At 40.0% G+C, this 20907-nt stretch overlaps 1 protein-coding gene across 1 annotated transcript in view; it reads left to right on the top strand.

Annotated features, from left to right (window-relative positions):
- LOC128737694 (exostosin-1) overlaps window positions 1-20907 on the top strand; it is a 355143-nt gene that overhangs the window by 52951 nt on the left and 281285 nt on the right. The window lies entirely within an intron of this gene.

Here is a 20907-nt window from a genome sequence, read left to right as displayed (position 1 = left end):
ATTTAATTTTGACTGAAACTGAACAGTCGAATGAGTTTAGTCTAGTCACTGTAGATAAATTTGAGCTGTCCTTGTTAGACTACAAGGATGACATCGCCCGCCAGGATAATTATGCAGGACTGTTTGGAGTGCCGAAAATCAGCCAACAGTTGCAAATTTTGTGTTCAGTAGTCGAGAACATAGTTGTCTGTCTCTTTTTCTCTCTCTCTCGACTGTCGGTACTTGATTTTGATTAAGTATATCCAAACATTTATGTTGGCGTAGGCAAATTGAACTGCCGAAAATTGCGTTTTGATTGGTTTATTAGGCTGCAAACAGCGGCGAGTAATAATTGTGTGGGAAATATTGACCTTTGTGTGCATTTTAGGTTATTATGATGGGGTCACTTTTCAATTTATTTGTTTTTGTTGGTAAAATATTTTGCAGCTATTTTGCTTCAATATTTTCAAAATCTGCAATTTTGCACTTTGTTTTACTCGTACGACATGTTGCTTGCCTTTCACTCCGAAAGTCGGTATGATGCCCATAAATATTTCTGTTCGTAAAAGGGAATGTTTACGATATTAAACAACAACGAGTAAAAATTTATGGCTTAATGCTACACTGCCATCGGATTCCCTTGAGCTTGAGTTTATCTTACAACGATCTGGAATTTATAAACTTCGCTAACGATATTTGAGTGGAATCATATTATTCATAAAATCAATCCTGAGTGAATGGCCTTCTAATTAGTACCATTCTCAGCCTCCGGTGAAAACATTCTTTCCACTTCTCGAACATTAAATTTGTTGGTTATTTTCGATGAAATGATGACTCGTAAATGTTCTTCTTTTCATGGCAAGCTCTTTACGGAAACTGGTGTATCTGTTGATCAACACGGATCTATGCCGGGACGATCCATTTGCACTTCTGAATTCCGCGTAAACATGCATCTCCTGATTTAAAGGCAGCGTTTGATCGTATAGAGCACCGAATGCTCTCACAAAAATCTCTCTGACTTGGGGTACCACAAAGTTGGTCGTGATTGAGCTTATACCCAGGGATGGTTCGATCATTTTGACTCAATTCACATTCATTTGACAGTACCGTCTCAGCAGAACAAAATTGGACAAAGTTGTATATGGAACATGTGTAGAACTAGTTATCATCTACAATTTTGCTAAATTAACTTTTGGTGTATCTTTTGTACGTACAGCGCTACAATGCTAGTAACTCATTAGTGACTAAATGAATGTTCACTTAGTTACTAAAGAGAGGTACTAGCAATGTAACTGTAAATACAAAAGTTACAACAAAACTTAATATAGAAAAATTGTTAACTAGTTCTACACATGTTCTAACATATACAACTTTGTCCAATTTTGTTCGACTGAGACGGTACTGTCAAATGAATCAAAATTCAATCAAAGTGATTGAACTGTCCCTGTCTCTACCTATGTGGTCGAACACTATGCGTACAGCGTGCGCATAGTGTTCCTGCGTTTTCTCACCATTCTTAACCCTCTAACGGGCAACATCGTAAAAACGATGCGTGTTGGAGTGGGAAACTGGATTCAATTTCTGACGATCCCGTAGCGAAAACTCAAGTAATTTTAGAGTTTGCTTTATAATTTAAAAGTTATAAAAGTCTTTGCCCAGCTCCTACCAACAAAACAAAAAAAAAGTTTGTTTCAATACGTTGTGTAGATTCTGAGAAAAAGGTACATAAAGTTTGAAAATCGAGGTTTTTCAGGAGCGGCATTTTATTCTGTCGAGATTGTTCCACGCCGCACTGGAATGCTTATGTGTGTGATCGTTTTTCGGCCACTTCCCGTGGTCGGATCATTACAAAGTTAGTATCAAAATAAGCGGAAAAGACCACGGAATCAAATTCTGAAATAAAACAATTATTGAATTTTCAAAAGATTTAATGGTTTATATCCCCTTAATAACAAAATGTTAGGAAATCTGTTCAGAACATATTTTTCATATTGTCAATTCAAGATGAATTTTGTATGTGGCTGTGGAGCTCTAAAAGCGAAGGCAGCGATATGGGTCCATTATTTCTCTCCCTGTACTTTAACGAAATGGTATTACGTCTGGGCGATGAATGCAAGTTGATATATGCGGATTATCTGAAATTGTGAGATTATGACATTCTACTGCACTTAATAATGCACAGAATACAACATTGACGAGCAGATTCTCAAAAAAATCGAATACGTCAACGTTCTAGGCGTTCTTCTTGATACAAAGCTTGCTCTCCATATGAATCGCTCGGCCATGATTTCCATCCACTGACCAGGTTGATTTTTCCTTCAAAATTTGACGGCATTTCAAGAACCCGTATTGCTTGTAGGCCTTGTACTGCTCCCTGATTAGACGAGTATTAGAAAATACAGGTCTGATTTGGATTCCTTATCAAGTCTCCTGGACACTGAGAATTCAACGAGTGCAGAAGTGGTTGAGCGTCCCGACACACGCGAGTCGGTTTCAACCTGGTCGAGCCATCGAGCACGTTGGACCCCTCTATTCTTGGTGCCGCACTGGCGGATGAAACCCAAATATATGACATTAGGGTGCCCATCGTGGTAAGCGAGTGCATAATATAAACTTTTTTATGGCTTAAGTTAGCTGAATAAAATGTTCAGCAAAACTAAAAAACATTAAATTTTGAGTAACTTTGTTAAAAAACGAAAATTCTGTCTCTTATGGTTGATGGGCTGGAGCTATTTAAAGTTTTTTGGTCGGGCTGGTCCTAACAAATCAGTTTTTTCTTTATACCTTCTTTCGTGTTTATTTCTCACAAATCATGCCTTCTGGCACACGCATGAAAAACGCACATTTTGTTTGAAGAAATCAAGTTGCTGTCTCCTTCGGTTCCGAAGCTACAGGCATTTTTTCTAAAAAATATGGGGTTTTCAAATATCAATAACGTAAAAACTGCTCAAAAGCAACAAATCAAATTTTGTTTAAATGTTTAGTAATATCTTACCCTACCCATCCTACCCTTCCCAGATCCTACCCAAGTAGCACACTTCCCTCATTTCTGGTTGCAGCAACTTATTTATGACTGAAATTAGTCGTTAATCGGTTACCACAACTCGTTTATAACAACTGTGCTAGTAGGGTATCGGTCTAGATCGGCCCTTTTTTGCTTCGGAACCAAAGGAGATAGAAAGGAGATTAGAAACATTTAAACCTACAGAAAAAAGACAAAAAAGGCGATGAAACAATGACTAAAATACGAAGAGATGAGAAGAGACTGCATAACGACGACGAAAACGCGAAAACTAGATGACGAAAAAGAGACGAAAAATGTCGAAAATATAATGGAAAACGAAAAGGCGATAACAATACAACATTTTTGTTGTCTTGACAACAAACAGGATGACGAAAAAATCTAAAAAACTGGGTTGTGGCAGTTCAACAAGAAAATTAAAAATGGCATAGAACGATGAAAAGATGACAAAAAAACGAAGAAAAGACGACATAATGATGACAAAGTGACACCAAAACAGTAACCAAAAACGACAAGAAGCGATGAAAATTTCCAAAAAACCAATGGCAAATGAAAAAACGGCAAAAAGATTATAAAAAGATGACAGAAATATGACAGAGAAAAAAGAAAAAAATCCCTAGTAGCACAGCTGTTACAAACCGTTTGTGGCAACTGATAAGCGACCAATTTTAGTCAAAAATGAGTTGCTGCAACTAACAGCGCCAAATTTGTGCTGCTTGGGAACAAAAAGAGGATAAGGAAACGGCGAAAAGGTAACAAGTAGGCGTAAGACTACGAATATAGACGAAAGACGATTAAAATATTATGAATACTCCAAATAAATGACAGAGAAGTGAAATAAAGTGACAATAAAGACAATGAAAAGCAACGATAAGACTATGATTAGATGTGAAAAAGGTGATGTAGAGACAATAAAAAGACGGCAGAACATGAAATGCCAAAAAGGCAAGTGACGACGAAAATACACCATCAAACAAAAAGCGCCACAAAAGGCAGTAAAAAAAATAACAAAAAATCACCGAAAAGATACAAAAATGATGTAAAAATACCAACAAGCGTGACAGGGAACGAGAAACAACAGACGCTAAAAAGGTAAAAATTAACGACAAGAAGACAAAACGACAGCAAAAGACAACAGTTCACATATAACAAAAGAATTCGGAAAATTAAAGATGGAATGTAAAGCATATTCCACTAAGGCGAACAAAAAACTTAACTGAGATGAAAAACCAAAAAACGAAAAATGAAAGATGACAGAATGAAAGGTGCACGATGAAAGATCAAGGTCGAAAGCCGATTCTTGGTACTAAACTTTGTCTGAAATTTTTAGGAAAGATGTAAATATTTTCAAGCCATCGAAAAAAAAATTTCAATAAAATTTAAATTTTCATAAAAATGGCGTTTGCGGGGTTTCTTAAACGAACGAGTCAAATGGACCTGAAAAAGGAAGAAAAAAAACGAAAAATGGTGCAGAAAAGAGATAAACCAGAGGAAAAATAAAACTGAAAAGGGGTTGGGGGTGGAACGGAAAAGGAAAAGTAGAGAAAGAGGCAGTAGCAAGCAGTAAAAAGCTCTAACGAGAGAAAAAAGGAGAAAAAACGAGAAAAATAAAGAGAAGAGCGACCGGAAAAACTTGACAGAATAGATGGGAAAAGAGAAAAGAAAAAGAGGGAGACAAGAGAAAACGGAACAAAAAAAAAAGGGTAAAGAAAAGCGAGAAGAGGAAAGAAACCTGATCAAAGGAGATTTAAAAGGAGAAAGATGGGAATGGGAATGGAAAATGGGAATGAGATGGGAAAATGGAACGGAAAAATAAGAAAAGAAAAAGAGGAAAAACGAACCAAAAAAGAGGTAAACTTGCAAAGAAGTGGGCGAAAAATGGGAGATAAAATAGGAAAATCAAAGAGCAGTAGCAAAAATAGGAGGCAAAAACATAATGAACGTAAAAGAAAAGAAGAAAAAACCTAAAAGAGGAAAAACAGAACACACGAAGACGAAAAACGAGAACGATTAGAGTTAGAAAAAAACGAGAAAAAAGCTGAAGAAAATTAACAAGCAAAAAATATAGTGAAAAACAAAAACAGTGAAAAACTGGATTATAAATTTCAAAAATTGAACAGGGAATGAAGAAAAACGGAATAATGAAGCAGACAAGACGGGACATAAATAAAGAAATACTAGAGAAAAAGAGGAAAATGGAAGGAAAAACAAGTAAAGTGAGAGCAATATCCTAGAAAACCGTACAGAAAAGAAGAAATACGGAACACGGAAAAAAAAGGACTTGGAAAATAGAAAAAAAACGTGCTAGAGAGTAAGACGAAATATGTCGGCCATAATCTTTTTGTTTCTTCTATCTATTCTATATATTTCTTTTTTTTTGTTTTTATTAGAGACGCTTTAACCTGTTGTGGTCATTCGCGTCTTTGATATTGTACGCATTTTACATTAGTTACAAAATATTGATTAATCCTATCTTATTTATAAATTTAATTAACCTGTCTTCCTCCTTTTTGTCATTTTTGAGTATTTCTAGAAGTAGTTCATTTTTGTAGTATTTTTTCCTAGGTTTTTCAAATTGCTTACAGTCTAGCAAAATGTGAGAAATTGTCAGATTAATATTGCAACATGAACAAAGGGGTGCATCTTGATACGGAGTTAATAGATAACTATGTGTTAACCGAGTGTGCCCTATTCTAATTCTAGTAAGTACACGTTGTTCATATTGATCAAGCCGGTCCTTCCACTTAACTACTTTTTCTTTAATTATATTCAACTGAGTCCCCGGGTTACACGAACTCCATTCCCATTGCCAAGCTTCCCAAATTTTACGTTTAATATATCTAGTAGCATCAAATCTAGGCATTTTTTCGTACACCATGTCTGAGAGTCTACCATCGTTTGCTAATGAGTCGGCTGATTCATTACCAGGAATCCCTGCATGGCCTGGAACCCAGACTAGAACAACATCCTTACTAAAGGCCGCATTTTCACATGCTTGAATCCAAGGGTTTTTCGAAGAACCAGTTTCTATTGATCTAAGACTGCTTGCACTGTCGGAAAAAATTATAGTTTTCATGTGATCTGGTGCATGACGAATAGCAGTGCAGATGGCCATTACCTCTGCCGATAAAACCGAACATTCATCGTTGATTCTTCCACAAATTTCCATAGACTCTGAATAAATGCCAAAACCCATCAATCCTTCTTTTTTGGAGCCATCAGTGTACATTTTGTAGTACTCAATATACTTGTTATTAATAGTCATTCTATATGCAGCCAATGCTTTGGCTGAGCTTTCACCTGCTTTAACCATATGCTGAATAGACCAATCGACCTTCACAGCTTGATTGTTCCATCGTTGAGGTCCGATATGCCAAAGATAAGTAAGTTTTGGAAGTTCCGAATCGGCTACAGCGTAAAATGATCGGTTCACCCTCTTTATAAAAGCAAGTTCTGGAGAAATTCTACTCATTTCCATAAAACGCACCGCCGTTTTTGCTTCAAATAGACTAGCAAGATATTCGAGGGGAAGTTGCCCGGCTTCACACATAATCGCTTTGATGGGGCTTGTCGGAAATGCACCTGATGCAATACGCGTCGCTTTGTTATAAACCGGACTGATTACAGGTAATACTTTCTCCTTTCTCCTACTGGCTATTGTAAATCCATACAGCAGACGAGGTACAATTAAACTGTGAACTAGTCTGATTAGTATCTCTCGAGAACCGCGAACTTTTCCAGCTATCATTTTTAGTACGTTTAAAATTCCGGACGCCGCGGATTTTCTGACTCCAGCTTGCTGCAGGAATGTTAGCCTGTGATCCAGGTATACTCCCAATAATTTCATTTGTTTCACTGTAGATTCTATATATATAAAAGTGAGCGTGTATGTATGTTCCACCATAACTCCAGAACGCCTTGACCGATCTCCACCAAATTTGGCACACATATTCCTTGACATAAGGGAATCAGCACTGATGGGTCGACAAGAAGAGGGGGGAGGGGGGGGTAGGGATTCATGACAGGAGGGGAGGCCATAACTCTGAAATGCCTGGACGGTTCGGTTCTTCATCAAACTTGGCACATATGTTCCGTGACAAAAGAGAAATAGCAATGGGGGGTTAACAAAACGCAGGGGGAAGGTTCCCTAATAGGAACGGTGAGGATCCGTAATAGAGGGGGAAGCCAAAACTCCGAAATGCCTTGACTGTTCTTTATCAAATTTGGCATACATGTAGCAATGGGTGGAATGGCCATCGTTAAAAGCGGAAGGGGCAAATAGGAAAAATGTGTTTGTTTCTCTTTTTTTATAAGGTTTTTTAGGTTTTATATTTCCGCAAAGAAAACAGATGTGTAAGTGGCCGGGTAGACAAAAAAGGGGAAGCTGACAAAGGAGGAAGAACGTCCAAAAGAGGAACAAGCGTTTTTTTGCATTATAAGCATTTCGGTTACAAAAACTGACGTACAAGTGGCTTTGAGACAAAGGCGCCCCGAGTAAGATCGGGCACTCAGCTAGTTTCAAATAAAACTTCGAGTCTAATTTCGTGTTCATATCCATCGGGTTCAATAGCATGTCCGATTTGAAGCCCAATTTCACATCTAATTTAATTCCAACTTTAAGTCAAATTTAAACTCTAATTTCAAATTCTATTTCCAGTAAAATCTAATTTCAAATGTAATTCAATAATATGCGTCGAATTTCATTTCCAAGCATTGAACTTAAGGTTTCGAGTATAATTTTAAACCCTATTTCAACTTCAAACTCAAATCAAATTTCAAGTGCAGCTCCAAGTTTTATTCATTTCCAATTTCAAGTGTGATGTGACTACATGGCGACCGTACCAGGACTACTACATGGCAAACCGAGCTAGATACTACATGGCGACCGTGACAGTAGTCACTGGACTATTGTGAAAGTAACTGCGCTAGTGACTATACTAGTACAATGGCAAATGAAAGCTGCAAATAATGTTTCAAGCTCGATTTCACGTCTAATTCCAAGTAAAATTTCTAGTCCAAATTACTGCAAATTGAAGTCCAATTTCAAATCCTATTTTAAGGCCGATTTACAATTTTCTAATTGTGTTCAAATTAAAATCTAACTTAATGCCCTGTATCAAGTCCGATTTGAAATCCAATTTCAAACTCTAATTTCTATTCTAGTTCCAAGTCTATTTTCTAGTCCAAATTCAACTTTGATTTTAAATCCAACTGCACCTGAAAGTACGGAGTTTTCAAACTAATCGGTCGATATTTTTATGATAAGTAATAATAGATTCGCAATCCTAAAATTTTGCTTATGTCTGGGCACGCTATTAGTGTCAGCAATCATACCTTCTAAGCGACGTACATTGATGGTGCAGTACATGGATCGATGCAAACTTAGTCATAATAATTTCCTTCATCAATGGCATTTTGATGAACATGTATTTTGAATCCTGAACTTTAGAATTAAACTGTGAGTTACATTGTTTTCTCTTTAATAGTGTTTCAATGTGTTTTTTGAATGCATGTTTACGCAAATGAACCATTTTTCACGTGACCAGATTTTGCAACGCAATTTGAATGCACCATACATTCAAATCATTCAGCAACTAGCAAATACTTAAATTGATTATCCCGAGCAGAAATAAACAAAATCTCGTTACTAGGTACTGCATCATAATCATCCTATTCCAGCACGTAGGAGCGTGCAGTTCACGAATCTCGGGCTCGGGAAGCATCACTCCGCATATGTTATTCTTGTCACAATTTCAAAAAATGAAGGAACAGAATAAACTGCCGCGTGTCCCTGTCTCCTGCCGATTTCGTCTCTCCGGCTCCCGTTGCTGGCTGGGTGGCTGGCAAAGGGAGGATAACGACGATGCATTGCAGATTCCCTCCGGCACACAAATTGCAATTCTCAACGCAAAAGCATTCGCTCGGAAATCGCAGCCCGGAGTGACGTGCAATATGCACCGCATACAAGTCAATTGCTCTTACAACGTTCGCTCGCTTTTACACAGATATGAACTTCTAGCTAGGGACAGACACAGTAGCGTGTAGTGGTAGCCAATGCATCAGCAGCAGCAGCAGCAGCAGCGGGAAGCTTCCTTCAAATTCAAAGAGAGAACAAACAAACTCGAAAAAAAACATACTAAAAACTGCATAATAAAGCCGAGCATCAACCGGCGACGACGGCCGAAGACATTGTGCCATATTTGAATATTATATTCCGGCTTCGCCCCGGTTGGTCGGTGCGGCGCGGCGCCCATCTCCGCCAAATCTCCGTAACATGCGGCATCCTCCTCCAGCATAGAGCTCTGTAGCTGCAGCTTAGCTTATGCGGTGCGTTTCGGCAAGCTGGATGTGTGGACATCCATGTGAATGTGCTGGCTGGCTCTTCTGTTGCTGGTGCTGGTTGCCACGGACAGTCCCACCACCCCAAACCGAACCGGCAGGAGCAGTAATGCATAATCCTATGCGGCGCTGGAAGCAGTCAGTTAGCGCGGGTCAGGAAAATGGGTTTTCTTGGCTGGTTTATATTCGGATGGAATCGTTTTTTTATTTCGTCTAGTTTTTAAGCGGGAATGCGGCGCACAACGTTGGCAGTTGAAGCTCTGAGCGGGCAATAATTATGGCGGAAGAAGGGACTAAAATAATCCCGGACCAGCAATTTTTATTGCTACACAATATTCATAAATAGTACAGTGAAACATAACAACAATTTTCCTAGATATATTAATATTTTGTAAAAGTTGATCTTAGTTTAATCAACGCGATAGTTGAACATTGCTTCAGATAAAAATAACCAATTCTTATCAAATTTTAAATTTTTAGCTTAAACATTTGAAAGAAAATTTCAGATTTAATAGAACAGAGAAACAGATTTGATATACATACGCAGTTTTTTAGTTTACAATTTCGAATTACAAATTTTAAAAATATACTCTAGCTTGTTAGACTACTATCGTACCTCAGGTTCAACCATCATTTTATTGAACTTGTATCTAATTGGATACCTGCTGTAGTTAACCTGATGAACAAAGTAGAACACTAGCGAGGTTTGCGGAATTAGTTCGGTATTAGTGACGCACTGATTGACGCTCTAGCACAACTTTCAAGCCCGCCAGTTTCGTTACCTACTGTTACTCTAGTAGATAGGAACTACGTCGAAAATCGCCCGTTCCAGCACTGTGTGTTGTCGGAGGAAAATCTGCGAGACTTTCCATCACCCGGGGACCGAAAACAGAAGCACACATCTGGTTTTCGGTGTATCACTATGATGTTTTACAGTGTTGTGTGCGGTCCAACCAGTTTCGACTACTTCGTAGCTTTCGTCCTGCCCCACCGCCGCTATCATTTCCACTCAAACATGGCACACACAAACGTGGCTACATAGTGACAGTCGACGACGGAGTCTTGGCTTCTAACATGCAAGCTCCGGAATTTTCATGTTTCACAAGTGCAGCATGTACCGAGAATGCAACCGTGTCACATTTGCCATATCTAATACATCGTTCACTCACACTGGGCACTAGCTACCTACCGTCCTAACCGTGTACCTACGATGATGGTACCGAGTGGAGAAGTACGTGCAAATCTCCTCGCAAATTGGCTAAAAGACGATCCCTCCGGGCCAGCAGAACCCGAGTCCGGTTGTCCGGGAGTTTGGAAGAGTTGCGATATTAGAAGCTCAACGAGACGATTACGTGCGTATCACAACAGTTGTGGCGAGTGTGGATCGTTCGTTTATTAACTGTTTCTACAGTGCCGGCAGCCGTCACCCGCCGGCCGCCCAGGGGGGGTTGGTTTTGGCTTATTTTGATAACGACGACGATGAGAAAGAGTCCAGCATGCAACATTCACTGTCGTGAGGGGCCCTCACTGAGCGGTGATGTTCCTACTTTTTCGACGAAGGACCGTTTCTACGTGACGTCTTTTGTTAAATGAAATTAAATGGAATAAATGATGGAAGGGTTCAGTTAAAATGAACTTTGTTACTTATGCTGTTTTGCCTTTTCCCATCAAAATATTTCGACGTAGTATTACGTCTCTCAAGAAGGTAACTAGTACAGGGAGAGGGAGTTGTTCTAAAAAATTTGGATTTTGATGGTTTTAATACCAATCGATTCATAATACTGGTAGCAATTATATGGTTTTGCCTTTCTACTATATAAATATATAGTATAAAGGTATAGAAATCACTCGGAAAACCGAAAATGGAAAGAAGGTCCTGCGGGCCGAATGTTATATACCATTCGACTCAGTTACGAAAACTGAGCATTTTCTGTGTGTGTGTATGTGTGTGTGTGTGTGTGTGTGTGTGTGTGTGTGTGTGTGTGTGTGTGTGTGTGTGTGTGTGTGTGTGTGTGTGTGTGTGTGTGTGTGTGTGTGTGTGTGTGTGTGTATGTCACGCTTTTAATCTCACTCACTTTTATCGGAGATGGCTGGACCGATTTTAATGTTCTTAGTGTAAAATGAAAGGTCTAGGTGTCCCATTGGTCGCTATTGAATTTCATACTGATCGGACTTTTAGTTCAAAAGTTATGTATAAAAATACGAAAAATATGGGACTTCATTATCTCATAGATCCCTTAACCGATTTGAACAAAATTGATTGCATATGAAAGAGGAGCCTTACAAACCCTTAACTTTCAAATTTCATGATTATTGGACTTGTAGTTTGAAAGTTACATAAAGAAATGTGAAAAAATAGTATTTAAAACATATTTTTGTAACATTTAAGAATTAATTCAATGAAAAACATCACACATTTTATTATTATTTGAAAATTACTACTGAGATCTATCAAACGAAACCGAGTTATTTAAAATCGGACGGTTCATTCAAAAGTTATTCAAACTTTAACACTTAAGCACCGTATATTAAACCGTTAAAACGTGTGAAATCAAAACGTATCAATCAAATGTTGATTGTATTCAATGTGTACGATGTATGTATGTATGTATGTATGTATGTATGTATGTATGTATGTATGTATGTATGTATGTATGTATGTATGTATGTATGTATGTATGTATGTATGTATGTATGTATGTATGTATGTATGTATGTATGTATGTATGTATGTATGTATGTATGTATGTATGTATAAATGTATGTATGTATGTGTATGTGATGACAATTTGCAATGAAATTCAAGAAAAGTGAGAAACATGTCAATAGTCAGAAGTTTTTGAAGCCTCTCAGTGGAATACGAACTCTGAAATAAAAGAAAAGAAAAAAACTTTTACCGACTAAATTCCACTATTTAATATTTATTCGCGACAGATACGTATACGCTTTGAAATAAGACACTTATGAAGCCTGCACTACGTATCTGTCGCAAATAAATATTAAATAGCGGGATTCAATTGCAAAGTTTTTTCTTTTCTTTGATTTTAGATTTCAATTGTCATTTTCTTCACTTGCTGTTACTCACAATTGTACACGAAAAGCAAAAAGTGGAGAAAAGCAGTTAAATTAAGTATATAAGTATAGTGGTGTATAGGATCAAAATACTAGTGAGTTGATTTTTCCAAATAAATTTATACAAATTTCAAACAAATTTTGCGCATCAATATATGCTCTTTTCAATCCATAGACACTAGAGCTTAGAAATGTTATATGAAAAATAGGAAGTAAACGTTGCACGGTAGTAACTTTGTAAGATTTGTTTTCGTTAGTGACATTTTAAAGGACAGATGTCTTATGTCATGTATCATGTTTTAATAAATAAATCAAAAATGACAAGCACTGGAGATCATATCGATCATATTTCTCATTCTCAAGCATGTTTATGGCTCAGTTTTTGCACTATTTTTCGACCTCATCTTGTTTTCCTAACCCTCTAACATTGTAAAAACGATGCGATCAAGCTAATGACTATCTTTTCAAGAAAGTACATTCAAAAGAAGCTCAAGTTTTGATTTCCATGCAAAAATAATTATCTGAAGGTGCGCCAGCTAAGAAAAAGTTCAATTTCTCTTTTTCATATCTAATGCTCTATTCAGTTATTTTTTCTGATTCAGATATATTGCACAATTGAAGCCAAGCAAACTAATAGTAAAATTTTGAGATTAATCATTTTGTTTCGAAATCCTTTTTCTTCAAAAGTGAAGTATATAATAATTTTTCTGAACTCTTGTTTTTCAAAGATGCTAACTTTTGAACGCATGGTATTAATATCAAAAAAAATCTACTCTTTGGGCTAAAGCCACTCAAAAAAAAAAATATCAAAAAATCTGCTATGAACATATATTTTGTCAGTTCAAAACAAGTTTCGTATGTGGCTCTGAAACCCAAAAGTTAAGGCCGACCGATTATAAAACTAAATAAGGTGTTCATCAAATAACATAAATGACGCTTACAAGTATTTACGCACCCAAGGAAAGAAAATATAATTATTCTACGCAATACGTTGTGAATTTTACTGGCAAATAAGGATTTTGAGGAATACGGAACGGATATTTAAAAATATAGTCAAGTTAATTATAGATGTTCCTGAGAAATTAAATAATGATTATTATGGCAGTAGAAAGGCTAGGTCACGCCGCTAGGTGGATTAATTCGGGGTTTTTATTACAATTTTCATCAATTTCAGATAAAATTTCTCCATGCATTTTCGTTGCTATTACCTTGCTATTTTGCAGAGACGACAGATAAACACAGCATCATTTTTAGTGTAGTTTCCTTCTACAAAAAAGTAACAAAACCTCCCCAACAGGTCGAAGATTCTTTACTACTTTAAACCTACGCCAATTTGATATCTGTGCTTGGGAAGTACGCCAGAGTGCAAAACAACACCTTTCTTCAACCGATGTTATCGTTTGAACATTTTACGTAATCCAATTTGATGTCTTAAAAGTAAATAATTTTGTTGAAGTGTAAGACCACCGTTTGTCGTCAGCTGATTTCATCGTTTAAACACTTTCTGGTCCAATTTGATGTCCAGAAAGTGATAGGCAATAGAAACGTAAGCGGTTATCTTTTCCTTTTGCCTTCTCCTTGTTCGGAAACAGGGCTGAAGCGAAGACCCCACTATTAACAAGAGTGGCATCTCTGTTATTTTTTCATATAAACGTTATGCGTCGCCATCAGCTGCGCTTCTTTTAGCGAAGGTAATAAATTTTGCTTGAATATTAGTAAGCTGCCCAAAATTCTGTATTGGTGGACTACTAGCACTCTCTCACACAAATGCATCCAGGGACCACCTAGTTGGTTTATTTTTTCAGTTTAACCTTAGTTGTAAGCAAGTAAAACAGAATTATCACATACCTTGATTACAAAAAAGCAGATGTAATAATTATAACAAAATCTATTTTCATATTTTATTAATGCATGTCAATTTGTTCTTTTCAGGTATGTTTGGATTTTTCAACTGGATGAGTTGAGGTATTTGTATGTTATTTAAATCTTAAAAAATCTAAATCTATAAAAATCTATAATTTCATTTCAACTTTTTTCCCATTTATGAACGCAGTAGTAAACAGTTCTTCTTTTTCTTCGTCTTCTTCAGCATAGTGCCGGGGCGGTTCATGCTATTTCAAGCACTCGTCTCCATTCAACTCGGCCTTGGGCCACTCGTCGCCAATTTCCCAGTCGTCTCAGAAGTCGCAAATCGCTTTTGATCTGATCGAGCCATCGTGCACGTTGGGCCTCCCTTGTTCCTGGTGCCGGTGGGGTTGTTGAAGAGGACCATTTTCGTCGCACTGTCGTCCGGCATCCTTACGACGTGTCCGGTCCACCGTAGCCTGCTAACTTTCGCTAGATGTACGATGGGAGTCTCCCCAAGCAGTGCCTGTAGCTCGTGATTCATACGCCTCCGTCACTCTCCGCTTTTAGTTTGTACTCCACCAAATATCGTCCGCAGCACTTTCCGCTCGAACACGGCAACGGCGCGTATGTCATTCGTGAGCAGCGTCACCGCTTCAAGTCCATAAAGAACTACCGGTCTAATAAGGGTTTTGTACATTGTTAGCTTCGTGCGGCGCCGTATGCTTCCTGATCGTTGCGTTTTACGAAGGGCAAAGTAGACCCGATTTCCCGCTTGGATGCGCCGCTGGGCCTTCTTACTAGTGTTGTTGTCCGCAGTCACCAGCGATCCCAAATACACGAACTCCTCTACCACTTCTAGTTCATCGCCGTCAACGGTTACCGCCGGTTAGAGACGCGCGTGTGTTTCCTTTGAGCCTCTTCCTTTCATGTATTTGGTCTTCGACGCATTTATTTTTAGCCGAATTCTCCTAGACTCTGCTCTCGTTTCGATGTCCGCTCGTCGGATCACCCTCTCAAGAGCGATGTTAAACAGCATGCGTGTTGATCAGCGGAAGTGTGCTGCGTTGGTTTAATTCCTATCTCGTAGGTCGTAAACTGATTGTGACGGTTGAAGGTTTTCAATCTAATGCATTTTCGGCTTCGTCTGGAATCCCACAAGGCAGTCATTTGGGACCGTTGATCTTCCTGCTATACTTTAATGATATCAACCGCGTTCTTGAAGGCCCGTGTTTATCCTACGCCGATGATCTGAAGATTTACTTGAGGATTCGCTCCAATGTCGATGCAATCCGTCTTCAACGAGAGCTTGACACCTTTAGGAATTGGTATAACTTGAACTGCATGCACGTGAATCCTGAAAAATGCTCCATTATTTCTTTCGCCCGAATCCGTCAACCAGTGTTTTTCAACTACAAGCTCGGTACTGGTACTGGTACTGAAATCCAACGTGTCGACCAAGTGAAAGATCTCGGCATTATCTTGCACAGTCAGTTATCATTTAGACGACACATTTCCTACATTGCGGACAAAGCATCCAGAACTCTAGGATTCGTCTTCCGCATCGCTAAAGGCTTCACCAACGTGTATTGTCTTAAGGCATTATACTGCTCACTCATCCGTTCGACTCTCGAATACGGTTCCATCGTCTGGCATCCGTATTACCCAAATGGAGTTGCTAGGATTGAGTCGATTCCACGCCGCTTCTTACGTTTTGCGCTCCGTCATCTACCTTGGCTAGATCCATTCCGATTGCCGAGTTACGAGAGACGATGCCGGTTGATCCATTTGGAGACACTTCAGGCGCGAAGGAACGTCGCGAGAGCTTTGTTTGCTGCTGATATGTTGCAGGGAAGAGTCGATTGTCCTGCCATCTTAGGTACAATTAATCTGAATGTACGTTCCAGGGCACTGCGGAATGACGCAATGCTGCGACTACCGTTTCAACGCACCTACTATGGTCAAGACAGTGCTATGACCGGAGTACAGCGAGTCTTCAATAGAGTTGCCGCTGACTTTGATTTTAATCTGTCACGTGAAACTATCCGCCGAAACTTTTCTGTATTTTTCTCTACCAATGACGTTTAAGAAAATCTGGGTATATTTGTAATTGTTTGACTGTGTGATTAGTAATAGTATAAGAAACCATCATTAGGACAATTGTAGTCTGTTGATGTTGAATAAATGAATAAATAAATAAATAAATAAATAAATAAATAAATCGAAGCATGCAGGATAAACCGTCACCTTGTCTTAACCCTTGCCGCGTCTCGAAGGGACTCGAGAGTGTTCCAGAGATGGGTACGTAACACATCACTCGATCCAATGTCGCTCGGATCAGTCGCGTCAGTTTGTCCGGAAAATCGTGTTCGTGCGTTATCTGCCATAGCTTATCTCGATCGACTGTATCGTATGCTGTTTTGAAATCAATAAAGATGTGATGCGTGAGCACGTTGCACTCCCGACATTTCTGCAAGATCTGTCGGATAGTAAAAATTTGGTCCATAGTTGCGCGAACCCCCATGAAAGCCGCCTGATAATTCCTTACGAAACCTTGTGTTATCGGTGACCACCGGCGTAACAGGATCTGGGAGAGTACCTTATAGGCGGCGTTTACCAGCGTAATACCGCGATAGTTGCAGCAGTCTAGCCGATCACTCCTTCCAGCTATTCCGCCGGTAGCTTTTCCTCCTCCCAAATCCTCGAAATAACCCGGTGCAGAGCCTTTGCTAGCGTTTATCCGTCATGTTTATAAAGCTCTGCCGGTAGACGGTCCTTCCCAGCGGCTTTATTGGTCTTCAGCAGCCCGATTTCTCGTTTTACTCCTTGAAGATCAGGTGCTAGGACATTACTATCTTCGATGGGCGCTCTTAGGCAAGCATGGAAAAATTCATTCACTTACATTATTTTTGGTGAATATATTGCTTGCTTCGAAGTATTGCTTTCAATCATTCTCGCTCGCATACAAGCTCTCGAACAGAACCCTACAAAGTGAATTGACCGATGAATCGCCGACCAACAGCAGAAAGAATGCGAGTGACTCAAAACAAGATCGGAACTGTTGTATCGAGGTTAAAGAAACTGACTAAAGAAATGACACTGGAGCTCATTTTCGGTTCGTCGAAACCAAGTGCGCATGAATCTCGATGAAACCTTCTGAATCTTTTGCTCGAAAACTTGCGGAGTATCAGTCGATGAACGCGACAAAAAATAATGACTGCAAGCAAACGGCAACAAATATCACCGTATCATCACGAAATCGATCCGTGCTGCCTAACGAAAACACCAGGCAATCAAAGTTATATCGTACAGTTCATAAAATCGCCTAAACATTGAACTCGAAAAAATATTGTTCGAACTTTTCCTAGCAACTTTGAACAGAGTCACGCACAACAATCATCGTTGAGCAAACCAGGTTTAATGATGACAGGAGGCCGCGAGTGACTGAGCTCCAGTGTCTTTTCTTTAGTCAGATTCTCTAATTGAAACCTTACGATGAGCAGGTTCGTGGATGATTTCAAAACGAATGCTGTTTGATATGATTTTTTCCATGCTTGCTCCTAGGTTAATTTCCGTTCCGCCTCCTTCTGTGACTTCGCCATTGAAGTGTTCATCGAATAACTGTTTCCATCTGTCGACCACCTCGCGCTCGTTTGTGATTAGATTCCCTCCCTCGTCTCTACACGTCTCAGGTTTCGGTGTGTGGCCCTTCCGAGTTTGGTCCACCTTCTCGTAAAACTTGCGCTTGTCATTAGCTCGGAATAGTTGTTCTAATTTTTCACGTCCTCTCTGTCCTCCTTTTGGATCGTAGTCAACTGGTTCCTAGCCTGTCGGTATTTGGCCAGGTTCTCTCTAGTGGCAATACTTAGATAATTTTTCCAAGCAGTTTTTTCCCCTCCACCGCTTGTTGGTATTCCCCATCGCTTCTCCGATGGCCGAGCGTATTCTGCCCCAACCGTCTTCGAGGTTTGAGGCACCTAACTCTTCGGAAGAAGGCAGTGCCTCATTCAGTACTCACGCGTAGTTCTCGGTAGCTTGCGGGTTATCTAGCTGTCTGATGTTCAGCCGAGGAGGGCGGCTTTGACGTGTCCGGTATACGGTGGACAGCTTTGAGCGCACATGTACTGCTACTAGATAATGGTCAGAATCAATATCCGCACCCCGTCGGGAGCGTACGTTCGTGATGTTAGAGAAAAACCGGCCTTTGATGAGAACGTGGTCAATTTGGTTCATTGTACGTTGGTCAGGGGTTCTCCAGGTGGCTTTGTGGATATCCTTGTGCGGGAAAAAGGAGCTTCGGATCACCAGGCCTCGAGAAGCTGCGAAGTTTATACATCGTTGGCCGTTATCGTTTGTGTCGGTGTGCAGGCTATGGGGTCCTACCACCGGTCTATACATTTCTTCCCTAGCGACCTGGGCGTTCATATCCCCGATGACGATGACGATGGATGTCCCGTGACGAGCAGCTGTCGTACGTTGCCTCCAGCCTCGCGTAGAACGCTTCTTTCTCATCGTCGGGTCTACCTTCGTGCGGGCAGTGCACGTTAATGATGCTATAATTGAAGAAACGGCCCTTTATCCTCAATACACACATTCTCTCGTTGATCGCCTTCTAATATATCACGCGATCCTGCATTCCGCCCAACACTACAGTTCCCAGTTCGTTGGTAGTGCCACTGCTCTGGTAAAATTGGGCCTTTCCGCCACGGATCTTCCATACCTTCCTTTGTGACAGATTTCCTGCAGAGCTACGATGCCGAGTTTGCGGGGTTCAAGCTGTTCAATCAGCACTCGCTCGCAACCTGCGAAATTTAGCGATCTGCAGTTCAAGTACCGAATCTTCATTCGACGTCCTTGTTCCGTCACCTAGATCGATGCCGAATATTCCGCTCCGAATTTTGTAAGTGTGATTTAATTTAGATGTGTGTGTGTGGCCGTACTGGGGCAACACTACCGAGTCTCGCGATGGGGCTGCCATCATATAGTGCCGATTCTCACTATACCTCCTTCCCGGTTAGTACACGACCTTACTTACTTAGGGTTCGTTACCCGATCTCCGCTAAGGTTGCTCGTATTCCGCCTGGTATCACGCGGAGGTCGGGATCGGAGTTGCTGGATAAGAGGCTAACGACCACTATGGGGTCTATATTTCACATTATCCAGCAATTTACCAGGCCATTTATCAATAGTGAATAGTCTGTGGTCCATAATGTGCTCCTCGTAAAAGGCACAATCACAAAAACGAAACGTTGCAATTTATCAAATTTTTGTCCGGATAATTTTTTGAAAGATTTTCTCGTTAAATAACGCATACTGTAAAAAAAAGGACTAATTTCGGATAGCGATGAAAAAACTAAAGATAATGCAATGGAACAAAAAAGCCTAGGTGCTACATTCCATTATCGAAACTTGACCTTCTGTTTTTATACGACAGACTTCGCAGCCAGCTGTTAGAGTACAGGACAATTGCAGGGCCAGTTGCTAGGATCCTGTTGACTCTAACAGCCTCTCCCAGCCGAGATTCGAACATACGATGACTGGTTTATTAGGCCAGCGTCATACCTCGAAGCCAACTGGGAGGCAATGGAACAAATTTTCCTCAAATCCTACGTTTATTAACTCCTCTACAAAGTTGCTTCGATGCCTTGTCGGACGGCCTTACAGTATGTAGCTGGCCGAAACCTTAGCCATGCCCGATGAAAAGATGGGTATCGGCATGTTCTTCAGTTCTTTCGTGGTCTTGACGATCATCTGCTTCTCCGTTTTGGCCACGAAATGATTGGAGTAGATTCTCCGTTTGAGGCTCGTCCAAAAATTTTCTATCGGTCGCTTCTACCGGTTGGGAGGGTTGGTGGTCTTCGGCTCAACGTTCATCTTCAGTCGGTGCTTATCCTCTAGTAATCTCTTGGCATAATGGTCCGAGGTCAGATCCGGCCAAATGACCAAATCCTACATCGCATGATCGGGGGAAAGTCCTGTATGGCCGGACAGGCCTCTATGCCGGGACACTGGCGATTTCTCAAAAACAAAAAATGATAAAAATATTTGGAAAGAATGGAACCATAGTACTTTAATGGTACTATTGTCATATTCTTTCCAAATAATTTTATCATTCCTTGTTTTTGAGAAATCGCTAGTGTCCGGGCATAGAGGCCTGTCCGGCCATACAGCACTTCTCCCTACTTCTTAATGAAAACGGCAACTCCCGGCAGACACTTGGTACTATGCACCCCATCGACATCTCTATAATGAGCTGCAGTGAACGTCAGTGACAGCATGTCCTGGGCTCAAAATTTGACAACGGGCCCAAATCATACTGCTGGCAGTTGAGTGAAACGCAGTGCTGACATGCTATCTCATTTTCGCACACATGAGATGTTGGCAGCGAAAACATGGTTGCCTGCCGATGGGGTGGTACTTTGTTCACATTCACCGCAAGCCCCGAAGGAAACATTTAACATGGCGACCGTGGTGACATTACCACTAGAGCAATTACCAAGCGTTTAGCAAAGAAATCAAATTTCTGATATTCAGCAAGGAAATGATTTAGTGGCTATGTTTCAGCAAACCATATTGCTGAAAACCAGCTTCGAATTTTGGTGTGTATATATTTGTCAATGCTTGTGAGTGTGTATGCATGTTCTGCCATA

This window comes from Sabethes cyaneus, chromosome 2 (assembly GCF_943734655.1).
Source record: "Sabethes cyaneus chromosome 2, idSabCyanKW18_F2, whole genome shotgun sequence".
NCBI lineage: Eukaryota > Metazoa > Arthropoda > Insecta > Diptera > Culicidae > Sabethes > Sabethes cyaneus.
The sequence above is the reverse complement of the archived record's forward strand: the minus strand, read 5'-3'. Positions and strand labels throughout refer to the sequence as shown.